Here is a 14,681-nt window from a genome sequence, read left to right on the forward strand (position 1 = left end):
TTTTTTTTTTTAAGATTTTATTTATTTATTCGACAGAGATAGAGACAGCCAGCGAGAGAGGGAACACAAGCAGGGGGAGTGGGAGAGGAAGAAGCAGGCTCATAGCGGAAGAGTCTGATGTGGGGCTCGATCCCAGAACGCCAGGATCACGCCCTGAGCCGAAGGCAGACGCTTAACCGCTGTGCCACCCAGGCGCCCCTGGCTTTTCTTTTAAATCAAGTTTTATCATATCCTAGTATCTATTTGGGCAATTAATGGTACCTAAGATTTAATATTGCTTTATACTTTATCTATAAACTTTTATCTATTCCTTGTTCTCGCTCTCACTCTCAAATATTTATATGACGCAATTTGTTTTACCCATAAAAGTAAATAAAAATCCTTAAGCCAAGCACCATTTTGTTCAATAAGAAGGAACTTTCTTTTTAATCATTATAATATATTGATTTGTTAGTAGCTTCTAACTTAACACCTTCTTTAGAAAATATAATAGTGGTGCTGGTAAGACAGGATGTAGATTCTCTAGGCTTCAGAATTATTAAAGAAAATAAGACTTGGAATACATCCTTTTTTTGAAGATCTTATTTATTTATTTACTTTAGAGAGAGAGTGTGTGAGTGGGGGGAGAAGCAGAGGGAGAGAGAATCTGAAACATATTCTGCGCTGAGTGCAGAGCCCAATGCAGGGGTCAATCTCATGTCCTTGAAATCACTACCTGAGCCGAAACCAAGAGTCTGATCCTTAACCAACTAAACCACCCAGGTGCCCCTTGGAATATGTTCTACCCTTTTAGTTATAATCTCTAAAATGAATGTGATGGCTCTAATTTGAAGCCTTTATCAATACGGAGTAACTCCTCTATAAAAATATTTAAATTATTTTCGGTTTAATAACAAATACCAACATCATTGAGTAGTATCTAGAATTCTGTTTGTTTTCTTATGCAAAGTGAAATAGTTTTCACACATTTTAAATTTCTTAATGAATATCTTTCAAGTATTATCCACATTACATATGTGTAACTTGTGTTACATCATGAAAAATGTAACAAATTAAAATAGTTGTCTTCTTACCCTTATGAGGTTGGGATTTGTGAGGAAACATCTTTGAGCAGAGGTTAGGGAAGGTTAGCCTAACATTACAGATACTAACATCACTATGATAAGTAAACCATAGTGGTCTACAATGTATTTTAAACTGTTGCCTCAACAGTAATCTTGCCTTCATCTGGACAGAAGCCCAGAAACCAGTAATCTTTAACAGATGTTCTGAAATATCCTTGCCTATAATTTTCCGAAATTATTATAGATTATAGAAATCTACAATGGATAGTGTTTATGTTGATCCCACACACAATTATCTAGTATTAATAAAATCCTTTTATCCTTTTTGCTGTCCCCTCATTTTTTTTTTGCATCGAAGATCACAATATCTAGTGAACAACAATGAATCAATAGGAAGTATTATCAGAGTCTTCCTAAATCTCATTCCTCAAAACAACAGTAACAGTAATACAAACTCTCAAAACGCATACTTTTAGGACAAAGGCAGCCTAGAAAAAAAATGCTATTAGTTGATTTAAGGTCTGTCTCCTAAGCTGAACAATGATGGTTGAATTAAAGCCATCAACAACAACAACAAAATATCAAAATTGTGCAATACAATAAAACATACTTAACAGGTCTCATGCAACACTAAAGTGATCGTCTCAATTGAAGGAACTCCTATATAAAGAATGCAACAGTCACCAATATTTGTAATAAAACAGCCATAAAATGCACTGTTAATAAAATTACACAATGGTTTAAAGAAGGTTAGAAACTGAAATTCTGCATGGAAACCAAGAAGAACATACTCTACTTCCTATAACTGAAAATCCCCACCGAATATTAATAAATTTTAAACTTTCCCCCTATCAATTCACTTATGACTCACTATCTCTAATCCTTTCAAGGAGCAATCTGCCAAACCCAACTTTTCAGTTATGAAGTTTCCTTCTGTGATTATTAATTTATTAGAGAAGCCTCAATACAGTGTAAACACTGAATTAAAATTGGCCTCTGCACCCCCTTTTAAACTACAAATTTTTCAGTTAGCATTCCAAAATTACTTTGATGTCTATGCATTTTTATACTATACTCATCATATGAATTTGCTATAATGATATTACATAACACATATTAAATTAATCACTGTTTATCTTTTTCCTAGACCTTCACTTTATGCTCAACATAATAGTAACCCTCAATGATGTCAATAGGTTTCTATATAAGGCTCTCATTTACCCAAGATAATTATAGATCTCAATTCTTCTTTGTGTTCTCAGAATTTTAGTAGAAAATTGACCAAATTGTAGATGAAAAGTAGCCATCAGTGCCTCCCTTTACCACACAAATGCTTAAATAAGCCTCTGTTCAATTTACTTTTCCCTTAACAGTGTAATAATCTGTCCTCATCCTCCAAAGATTTTCAGCGTCATTCAGACATCAACTGGCCATATCAAGTCACGTGCTTACTTAAAGTCCAATTGACGTATAAACTAAACACAGACTACAAACAGAATTTAACAGCCTATCGACAGTTTTAAAATACAATTCATCAAACATTTTAAAAGACCCTGAAGGACTTAAAAGTTACACTTCCAGATCATGACCTGCAATAACTGTCAATTGACTGTAATACCTTAGACTCTAAGCTAATATTTACATCTCTGGCTAGTTTAAAAGTGACCCCACATGAGCTGCACATGCAAAGCATATGCAAATACTGAATTATGTAAGTCAACCTTTTTCCAAAGTTGAAAACATTAAATTAAGGGCCATCAAAAGTACACCACACTCTAACAATCTGGCTCATTTAGTAACATGCCAGAAATGTATAAACTTTTAATAGTATGGTAATTAAATTATTTTTTAAAATCACCAAAATGGATCATCTCTTTCCTGTTTACCCCAAGGTCATCATGCTAGCTACTATAAGCTTTATTTTCAAAGAATTTTGGTATTCCAGCAACTCATAACTTTTATGTAAGTGAATAGCACCATCTCTTCATAGGTATTAAGGCTACAAACGTCAGTAATACTCTAATACTCCTAAAATCCCATGCTCATTTCATTTCCAAGAGATGTTGACCTCTGTAACATCTTGCCATTTCTAGTCAGGTACCAATCCTATCATCCTTGTTTGGTACCCTGTCTTTCTGGTTGGTTCTCTTATGCCATTTCATTTACCTTTCCACTCCAATTTTAGGACTTTAGTGGCTACTTACCATCTCCAAAATAAAAAATAAGTACTGTATGGTGACTAACATAACATAATAATAAAAAAAGAAAGAAAACAACAACAACAGCAACAACAACAACAACATAAATAAATAAATAAATAAATAAATAAATAAATAACCACTTTCTTCATAACAGTGATATAAACACCTATAATTAAGTGCCTAAGGGAGATCCCATCCTAACTACCAGGTTTTAGCATAGTCTTTATCTTTTCCTCTTTTGTTTACCCCTGCCTCTCCGTTCTATCACCATCACTCTCTGGAAAACCATGGTTACAAGATCTATATTCCCTGGGGCACCTGGGTGGCTCAGTCCACTAAGTGTCTGACTCTTGGTTTCTGCTCAGGTCATGATCTCAGGGGCTTGGGATCAAGCCCTGGGTAGGGCTCTGCACTCAGCGGGGAGTCAGCTTGAGATTCTCTCCCTCTCCTTCCCCTTCTACCCCCTCCCTCCCTGTGCTCTCTGTTTAAAATAAATGTCACTCCATAGATTCATCCCTTCATTATTACCCTTGGTTTTTACTGTCTCTATAGATATGTCTTTCCTCAATGCCATATAGGTGGAATCATACACTATTTTTTTTTTCAGACTGGCTTTGTTTCACTTAGAAATATGCACTTACAGTTCTTCTAAGACTTAGTTTTGAAAAAAAAAATTCTATTCAGGCGTAGTTGATAATCAGTGTTATATTAGTTTCAGGTGTGCAAGACAGTGATTTCACCAGTTGATACATTATGTTATGCTCACCACAAGTATAGCTACCATCTGTCACCATACAACACTATTACAATATCATTGACTACATTCCTTATGCTGTACCTTTTATTCCTGTGATTTATTCATTCCATAACTGGAAGGCTGTATCTCCCAGCTCCCTCACCCATTTTGCCCATCCCCCCACTGGCAACCATCAACTTGTTCTCTACTAACAAGAATGATTCTGTTTTTCATTTGTTTCTTTTTTTGAAGATTCCAAATATGAGTAAAATCATATGGTATTTATCTTTGTCTGATTATTTCACTTAGCATAATACCTTTTAGGTCCCTCCATGCTTTGCAAATGGCAAGATCTCATCCTTTCTTATGACTGAATAAGATGACTGAATGTATATATATATACACTACATCTTCTGTATCCAATCATCTATCAATGGACTCAGATTGCTTCCATATCTTGGCTACTGTAAATAATTCTGCAATAAACATAGTGGTGAATATATCTTTTGCCTTAATGTTTTCATTTTGGGGAGTTAGTACCCAGTAGTGGAATTATTAGATATGATATTTGTATTTTTAATATTTTGAAGAACATCCCTAATGTTTTTCAAATTGGTGCACAAATTTACATTCCCACCAACAGTGCACAAGGGTTCCTTTTTGTCCATATCAACACTAAACTTATTTCTTGTCTTTTGATACTGGCCATTCTGACAGATGTAAGGTGATATCTGTTTATAGTTTTGATTCTGCATTTCTCTGATGATTATTGATGTTGAGCATCTTTTCATGTGTACTTTGACAACTGTATGTGTCTTTGGAAAAATATTATTCAATATCTCTGCCCATCTTTTTAATCAGATTGTTGCTTGTTTGTGTTTTGGTGTTGAGTTGTATAGCTTCTTTTTTTTAAGTTTTTATTTAAATTCCAGGTAGTTAACTTACAATGTAATATTAGTTTCAGGTGTACAAGAAAGTGCCTCAGGACTTCCATACATCACCTAGTGTTCATCACAATTACTGTACTCCTTAATCCCCATCACCATTGTACCTATCCCACCACCAAATTCCCTTCTGGCAACAATAAGTTTGCTCTCTATGGTTTACCTCTCTTTCTCTCTCTCTCTTTTTCCCCTTTGTTTTGTTTCTTAAATTACACATATGAGTGAAATCACGTGGTATTTGTCATTCTCTGACTGACTATGAGGAGCTTCCATACTATTATCCAGAGATGCTGCAAGAGTTTACATTTCCACCAACAGTACAAGATGGTTCCCCTTTCTTGACATCTTTGCCAACAACTGTTTCTTGTGTTGTTGATTTTAGCCATTCCTACCAGTGTAAGGTGATATCTCATTGTAGTTTCGATTTGCATTTCCCTATTGATAAGTGATAATGAGCATCTTTTCATGCATATGTTAGCTTTCTATATGTCTTCTTTGGAAAAATGTCTATTCATGCCTTCTGCCTGTTTTTTCATTATATTATTAGTTTATTCAGTGTTGAGTTTTATAAGTTCTTTATATATTTTGGATACTAGCACATTATCAGATATGTTATTTGCAAATATCCTTTCCCATTCTGTAGGTTGTCTTTTAGTTTTGATGGTTTCCTTTGCTGTGCAGAGCGTTTTTGTTATGATTAAGTCATATATTTATTTTTTCCCTTACCTCAGGAGACATATCTAGAAATAAGTTGCTAAGGCCAATGTCAAAGAAGTTACTGCCTGTGTTCTCTTCAGGAATTTTTATGGGTTCAGGTTTCACATTTAGACCTTTAATACATTTTGAATTTACTTTTGCATATGGTATAAGAAAGTATTCACATTTCTTTTGCATGTGTCTGTCCAGTTTTCCTAACACCGTTTGTTAAAAAGACTTTTTCCCACTGGATATTCTTTCTTGCTTTGTCAAAGATTAATTGACCATATATTTGTGGGTTATTTTCATGGTTTTCTCTTCTGATTTATTGATCTCTGTGTCAATTTTTGTGCCAGTACCATATGGTTTTTATTACTACCGCTTTGTAGTAGTAATATAACTTGTAATATAACTTGAAGTCCAGAACTGTTAATGACTCCAGCTATGCTTTTCTTCTTCAAGATTGCTTTGGCAATCTTTTGTGGCTGGAGTCTTTTGTGGTTCCATACAAATTTTAGGATTATTTGTTCTAGCTCTGTGAAAAATGCTGGTGGCATTTTGATAGGGATTGTATTAAGTGTGTAGATTGTTTTGTGTAGTAGAGACATTTTAAAAATACTTGTTCCTCCAATCCATGGGCATGAAATGTCTTTCCATTTCTTTATGTCATCTTTGATTTCTTTCATAAATGTTTTATACTTTTCAGAGTACAGGTTTTTCACCTCATTGGTAAGGTATATATTACATATATATCTTACTATTTTTGGTGCAATTATAAGTGGGATTGATTCCTTAATTTCTCTTTCTGCTGCTTCATTATTGGTGTATAGAAATGCAGCAGTAATTTTCATATGATTTCTCCCATCTATGGAACATAAGAACTAGGAAGATTGGTAGGGGAAGAAAGGGATAAAGAAAGGGGGGGTAATCAGAAGGGGGAATGAAGCATGAGAGACTATGGACTCTGGGAAACAAACTGAGGGCTTCAGAGGGGAGGGGGGGTGGGGGAATGGGATAGGCTGGTGATGGGTAGTAAGGAGGGCACGTATTGCATGGTGCACAGGGTGTTATATGCAACTAATGAATCATCGAACTTTACATCAAAAACCAGGGATGTACTTTATGGTGACTAACATAATATAATAAAAAATATTATTATAAGAGAAAAAAATAAATAAATTGTTAAAGTTGTAAAAAAAACCAGAAATGCAGCAGTTATGTTGATTTTTTATCCTGGGATCTTACTGAATTTGATTATCACTTCTAGCAGATTTTTGGTGGAGGCTTTTGGGTTTTATACATATATATATATACATATATATATATACATATATATATACATATATGTATATATATATGTATATATATATATAGTATCATGTCCTCTGAAAATAGTGAAAGTTCTACTTCTTCCTTGTCAATTTGGATGCCTTTTATTTCTTTTTATTTTCTGATTGCTGTGGCTAGACATTCTAGTACTATGTTAAATACCAGTGGTGAGAGTGGACCTTCTTGCCTTCTTCCTGACCTTAGAGGAAAAGCCCTCAGTTTTTCCTCATTAATCATGATGCTAGCTTTGGCATTTTTATATATGCCCTTTATTATGTTGAGGTATGTTCCCTCTAACCCTACTTTGTTGAGTTTTTTTTTTTTATCATGAATGGATGCTTTACTTTCTCAAATGCTTTTTCAGCATCTGTCGATTGTCCTTGATTGATTTGTGAATATCGAACTACCATTGCAACCCAGAAATAAATCCCACTTAATCGTGGTGTAAGATTTTTTAAATGTATTGCTGGATTTGATTTGCTAATATATTATTGAGGATTTTTGCATCTATGTACATCAGGGATATTCAGCTGAAGTTCTATTTTTCAGTGGTGTTTTTATCTGGTTTTGGCATTAGGGTAATGCTTGCCTCAAAGAATGAATTTGGATTTTTTCCTTCCTTTTCTATTTTTTGGAATAGTGTGAGAATAAATATTAAGTCTTCTTTAAATGTTTGGTACAATTCACCTGTGAAGCCGGGGTGCCTGGGTGGCTCAGTTGTTAAGCATCTGCCTTCAGCTCAGGGCGTGATCCCAGAGTTCTGGGATTGAGCCCCACATCAGGCTCCTCCGCTGGGAACCTGCTTCTTCCTCTCCCACTCCCCGTGCTTGTGTTCCCTCTCTTGCTGGCTGTCTCTCTCTGTGTCAAATAAATAAATAAAATCTTTAAAAAAAAAATTCCCCTGTGAAGCCATCTGGTCCTGGGCTTTCATTTGCTGGGAGTTTTTTGATTACTCATTCAGTTTTTTTGGTGGTTATTAGTCTGTTCAAGTTTTCTATTCCCTCCTGTTTCAGTTTTGGTAATTTATAGGTTTCTAGGAATTCATCCATTTATTCCATATTATCCAATTTTTTTGCATATAGTTTTTCATATTTCCTTATGATTATATTTCTGTGGTGTTGGTTGTTATTTGTCCTCTCTCATTTGTGATTTTATTTAATTGGATCTTTCTCTTGTTTTTGTAAAGTCTAGCTAGAGGTTTATCAGTTTTGTTGATTTTTTTTTTCAAAGAACTAGTTCCTGTTTCTATTGTTTATTCAGTTTCTGTATCACTTATTTCTACTTTAATGTTTATAATTTCTTTCCTTCTGCTGTCTTAAGGCTTTGTTTGTGGCTCTTTTTCTAGCTCCATTAGGTGTAAGTTTAGGTTTTTTATTGGTGATTTTTTGTTTCTTGAGGTACAACTGTAGTGCTATATACTTACCACTTAGGACCATTTTTGTTTCATTCAAAAGATTTTGGACCATTTTGTTTACATTTTCAATTGTTTCCATATATAATCTTTATTTCTTCCTTGATTTCCTTGTTGACCATTCATTGTTTACTAGTACATATTTTAACCATCATGTGTTTGTGACCTTTCCAGTTTTTTCTTGTGGTTGACTACTAGTTTCATAGCTTTGTAGTCAGCAAAGGTGCATGGTATAACTTCAAACTTTTTGTACTTGTCAAGGCCTGTTTCTTGGCCTAATATGTGATCTATTCTGGACAATGTTCTACGTGCACTTGAAAAGAATACAGATTGTTATTTCAGGATGGAATGTTCTGCATATATCTGTTATCTGGTCCAGTGTGTCTTTCAAAGCTTTTCTTTACTTGGTGACTTTCTGTTTAGATGATCTGTCCATTGATCTAAGTGGGATGTTAAAATCCCCTACTCTTGTTGTAGTATTATCAATTAGTTCCATTATGTTTGTTATTAATTGTTTTATATATTTGGGTGGTCACATGTGTGTGCATAAATATTTACAACTGTTATATGTTCTACTTGGATTATCCTCTTTACTATTTTATATGGCCCCTCTTTATCTGTCATTACCATTTTAAATTTAAATTCAATTAGCCAACATATAGTATTTCATTAGTTTCAGATGTAGAGTTTAGTAATTCATCAGTTGCATATAACACCCAGTGCTCATTACATCATGTGCCCTCCTTATTGCCTGTTTCATTACTATTTAAAAAATAATAATAATTAATAATAATAATAATAATGACAATAAAAGTATGGCTACTCTGGCTTTCTTTTGATATCTATTTGCATGAAAAATATCCCTCCATCCCCTCACTTTCAATCTTCCAGTGACTTTATGTCAAAAACGAGTCTCTTGGAAGAATCATTTGGATTGGTCTTCTTTGTTATCCATTCTAACACCCTATGTCTTTTGATTGGAGCATTTTGTTCATTTACATTCAAAGTAATTATTGACAGATATGTATTTATTGCCATTTTAATACTTGTTTTGTGGTTGTTTCTAGAGATTTTCTCTGATCCTTTCTTGTCTTTCTCTCTTTCATGTTTTGTTGACTTTTTATTAGTGATATATTTGGATTACTTTCTCTTTATCTTTGCATGTTTATTAGTAGTTTGTGATATATGGTTACCATGAGGTTTGTATATATCCTTTTCTGCAAATAGCAGTCTATATTCACTTGATGGTTGTTCAGTTTTGTACTCATTCTTTTCTCATCTTCCCCCCCCCATTTTAGGTATATGTTATTATATTTTATAAACATTTCTGTATGAGTTCCTAGACTGATTTTTTTCAGAAATTTAATTTTTACTGTTTTCATGTTTCCTACCTTTATATTGTAACTTTTGGTCTCTCCTTCCCATTCAAAATGTCCCCTTCAATGTGTCTTGCATGGCTGATGTAGTGGTCATGAACTCCTTTAGTTTTTGTTTGTCTGGGAAACTCTTTATCTTTCCTTTTGTTCTGAATGGTAGCCTTGCTGGATAGAATATTCTTGGGTGCATATTTTTCTCATTCAGCAGTTTGAATATATCATGTCATTCCCTTCTGGCTGCCAAGTTTCTGTTGGGAAATCTCCTGCTAGCATTATGGATCTTCCCTTGTAAGTTCAGTACTTCTTTTGTCTTGCTGCATTTAAGGTACTTTCTTTATCACTATATTTTCCTAATTTAAGTACAAGATGTCTTGGTGTTAGCCTGCTATTGTTGATTTTGATGGGAGTTCAGAGTTCTCTGTGCCTCTGGGATCTGGGTATCTTTTCCTTCCCCAGATTAGGGAAGTGGTCAGCTATTATTTCTTCAAATAAATTTTCTCTTTTTGTAAAGATTTATTTATTTATTTGATGGGGGGAGAATACAAGCATGGGGAGCAGCAAGCAGAGGGAGAGGCAGGCAGAGGAAGAGTGAGAAGTAGGCTCCCGGCTAAGCAGGGAGCCCAACATGGGGCTTGATCCCAGGACCCTGGGATCATGACCTGAGCTAAAGGCAGATGCTTAATCAACTAAGCCACCCAAGTGCCCCCAAATAAATTTTCTGTCCACTTTTCTTCTTCTTCTTTTTCTTGGACTCCTATAATATGAATGCTATTATATTTGATGGAGTCACTGAGTTCCCTAAATCTATTCTTGTTTTGCATAATTCTTTCTTGCTTCTTGTTCAGCTTCATTGCTTTCCATTACTTTGTCTTCCAGGTAATTAATTTATTCCTCTGCTTCTTCCAATCAGCTGTTCATTGCCTCAAGCATGTTCTAATATGATTTATTAGACTCTTCATCTCTGATTTATTCTTTTTTAACTCTTTTTTTCTCTGTGGTAAGGGTCTCACTGATGTCCTCTATTTTTTCCTCAAGCTCAGTGAGTTCCTTATAATTGTTGCTTTAAATTTTCCTTCAGGCTTGTTAATTATATCTTTTTTTCACTTAGATCTTTGGCTGTGGCTTTATCTTGTTTTTCATTCCTCTGTCTTGACATTTCATTTAAGTCTCTGCTTTCTTCTGTGTTAGAAAATGGAGTTATGCCTCCTGCTCCTGGAAGTAATGACCTTATGAAGAAGAGGTCATGTAATGTGAAAGGCCTGGTATATCAAGGAGTGTCTCTGGTGTGTGCTTCTTGTACTCTGCTGTTGTGTTTTGGCTGCTTTTTCCTTCTGGACATTCTTCTGCAGAGGCTCTCCTTGTCTGCTGTGGACAGTGTTTTGTCCCTGGCTTGAATATGGTCAGTTTTAACTAGGCGTGTTCTGGTTGGCCTGTGAAATGAGACCTCACACTACCTCCACCAGAACTAAGCCCCTGCAAAACTCTCTGGTAGGGGAGAGGTAGTGTGGGCTGTGGTTTGTGCTGGTCTTCAGGGGAAGGAGCCCTCTGGACTTGAATGGGGTAAGTGTGACTGAGTAGGGTGGATCCATCAGAACACAGGGGATGGGGCTTGGTGTAAGCAATTTAGGTAGCCAGTGTTAGAACTACACTGCTTCCTTCAGGTGACTTTTGTTTATGCTGAGAGACTTGGGAGGGAAATGGTGCCAGTCAGCTCCTTTGTTCCCAGAGAGGTATCTCGACGAATGCTGACAATCAGGCAACTTCTCAGAGAACAGTGAATAATTTCTCTATGTGCCCCAGGTGCTCGTCAGATCACTCCTTGCTGTCTGTCCCTGGGTAATTTGTCTGCCTTCTCTCCAGGAGCAGGGCAGTGCCCTCCAGGCTCTATATCAGGCACAGCCCCTGACCTTTCAAACTCCAGGCTTTAAGCCCTGCTGGTTGCAAGAACTCACAAAATTCAGTCCTTTTTTTCCTAAGTCAAGGGCTATGGAGAAATATTTTCCTTGTGTATTCCCCTGTTTGCTCCACTCTCTTGTGCCCTTCTCCAGGACCATGGCTCCCTCACCTCTGCAGCAGCTATGATCTGTTTCTCCCCTAACTCTCATCTCTGCACTTCCTACCTTCTTTGATGTGTCCTCTTTCTTTATGGAGTTTTTTTTCTGTCAGTTTTCAGGTGATTTCTGGAGTGTTTAGGATGATTTGATAGTCATATAGTTGTGTTTACAGGATGAGATGAAACTAAGGTCCTCCTAGTTTGCCATCATCTTCTAAGCTCTGTATAAGTTCTTTATATATTTGGATATTTACGTCTTATTGGGCATATCATTTCCAAATATATTCTCCCATTCAATAGGTTACCTTTTGTCTTGTTGATGTTTTCCTTTTTTGTGAAAAGTTTTTTATTTTGATGTAGTCCTAATCATTTTTTTTTATTTCCCTTGCCTTAGGAGACACACATAGAAAAATGTTGTTACAACTTATGGCAGAGAAATTACTACCTCTGTTCTCTTCAAAGGTTTCTATAATTTCAGGCCTCATATTTAGTTCCTTAATCCATTTTGAGTTTACCTTTATGCATGGTGTTAGAAAGTGGTCCAGTTTCATTCTTTACATGTAGCTGTCCAGTTTTCCCAGCACCATTTATTGAAGAGGCTGTCTTCCCCATTCTTGCCTGCTTTGTCATAGATTAATTGACCATATAATCAGGGATTTATTTCTAGTTTTTCTATTCTGTTCCTTTGATCTATGTGCCTATTTTTGTTTCAGTACCATTCTATTTTGATTACTACAGCTTTGTAGTATATCTCGAAACCTGGAATTGTGATACCTCCAGCTTTGTTTTCTTTGTCTCATGATTACTTTGGGTATTTGGTGTCTTTTGTGGTGCCACAAAGATTTTAGTATTATTTGTTCTAGATTTGTGAAATGTGCTGTTGGTATTTTGACAGAGATTTCATTGAATCTCTAGATCGCTTTGTGCAGCATGAACATTTTAGAAACATCAGTTCTTCCAATCCATGTGCATGGAATATCTTTCCAATTGTTTGTGTCATCTTCAGTTTCTATCCTCAGTGTTTTGTGGTTTTCAGAGTACAGGCCTTTTACCTCTTTGGTTAAGTTTATTCCTAAATAAAACATCCACTTGGTGCAATTGTAAATGGAATTTTCATAAAATTTCTTTCTGCTTGTTATTTGTGTAAAGAAATGTTACCAATTTCTGGGTTTCATTTTTGTAGCTTGCAAATTTACTGAATTAATTTATTACTTCTAGTAGTTTTTAGTGGAGTTTTTAGGGTTTTCTTAGTGTCATGTCATCTGCAAATAATGAAAATTTTACTTCTTCCTTACCTATTTGGATATTTATTTCTTTTCCTTGTCTGATTATTGTGGCTAGGATTTCCAGTACTAAGTTGATAAAAGTTACAAGATTAGACATCATCCTTTTGTGTTCCTGATCTGAGAGGAAAAGCTCTCAGTTTTTCTTATTAAGATGTTACCTGTGGGTTTTTCATATATGGCTTTTAGTATTTTGAGCTATGGTTCCTCTACAATAACACTTTCATTAAGAGTTTTTATAATGAACAGATGTTAAATTTTTTTCAAATGCTTTTTCTGCATGTATTGAAATGATCATGTGATTTTTATCCTTAGTTTTGTTGATGTGGTGTATGATGTTGATTGATTTGTGGATATTGCATCCCCAGAATAAATTTTACTTGATTGTGCTGAATAATCTTTTTAATGTATTGTGGGTTTTTGTTGTTTTTTTTTAATGTTTTTTTATTATATTATGTTAGTCACCATACAGTACAGTACATCCCTGGTTTCCGATGTTAATGTATTGTTGAATGTAGTTTGCTAGTATTTTGTTATGGTTTTTGCATGTATCTTCATCAGGGATATAAACCTGTAGTTGTTTTTTTTTTTTATGGTGTCTGCCTGATTTTGATATCAGGGTAATGCTGGCCTAGTATAATGTATTTGAAAATTTCCCTTCCTCTTCTATTTTTTGGAATAGTTTGAGGAGAATAAGTATAAACTCTTCTTTAAATGTTTGGTAGAGTATACCTCTGAAGCCATCAGGTCCAGGACTTTTTTGAAGGGGAGAGAGAAGTGTTTTCATTACTGATTTAGTTTCATTACTTGTTTTCAGTCTGCTCAGATTTGCTATTTCTTCACGGTTCAGTTTTGGAAGATCATATATCCTTCTGTTGTTGGATACAATATTATATAAAAGTCCATTAGATCCAGTTGATTGATGGTGTTTTCAGTTCAATTATGCTCTTCCTGAATTTCTGTCAATTTGATATGTCCATTTCCAGAGAAGAGTATTGAGTTCTCCAACTATAATAGTGGATTCATTTATTTTTTCTGGCAATTCTATCAGTTTCTACCTCACATATTTTAACACTCTGTTAGTAGGAGCAAACACCTTAAAACTTGCTAATGTTTTCTTGGAGAATTGGCCTCTTTATCATTATGTAATACCTCTCCTATTCTGGACACTTTTTCTTGCTCTGAAATCTGCTTTGTCTAAAATTAATATAGCTACTCCTACTTTTGATTAGTGTTAGCATAGTATATATTTCTTCATTGCTTTACTTTGGATTATGTTTTTAAATTTAAAGTGAGTTTCTTATAGACATCAAATAGTTTGGTCTTCTTTGGTGATCTACTCTGACAATCTTCATTTTTTTATTATCATTGTTTTGGTTTGGTTATTTAGCTTGATACATGATTATATAAGAGATATATTGCAAGTAATGGCCAAGGAATCAACATTCCTGGTCATTAGAGTACATAGGACAATCTATGTTTGTAATTGGTGTACTTAGACCAATCATATTTAAAGTGATTATTAATAATCAGATAATTAGTTATAATATCTGTAAGTGTTTTCTATTCATTGCCCCCCCCTTTTGTA

General features: G+C 34.8%; 1 protein-coding gene across 1 annotated transcript in view; it reads right to left on the reverse strand.

The window, feature by feature from the left end:
* The window catches only part of DACH2 (dachshund family transcription factor 2), an 835,748-nt gene that overhangs the window by 123,488 nt on the left and 697,579 nt on the right, over nt 1-14,681 (reverse strand). The gene's annotated exons all lie outside the window — the stretch shown is intronic.

Source organism: Ursus maritimus (genome assembly GCF_017311325.1).
Source record: "Ursus maritimus isolate PB19 chromosome X unlocalized genomic scaffold, ASM1731132v1 scaffold_X1, whole genome shotgun sequence".
Taxonomy (NCBI): Eukaryota; Metazoa; Chordata; class Mammalia; order Carnivora; family Ursidae; genus Ursus; species Ursus maritimus.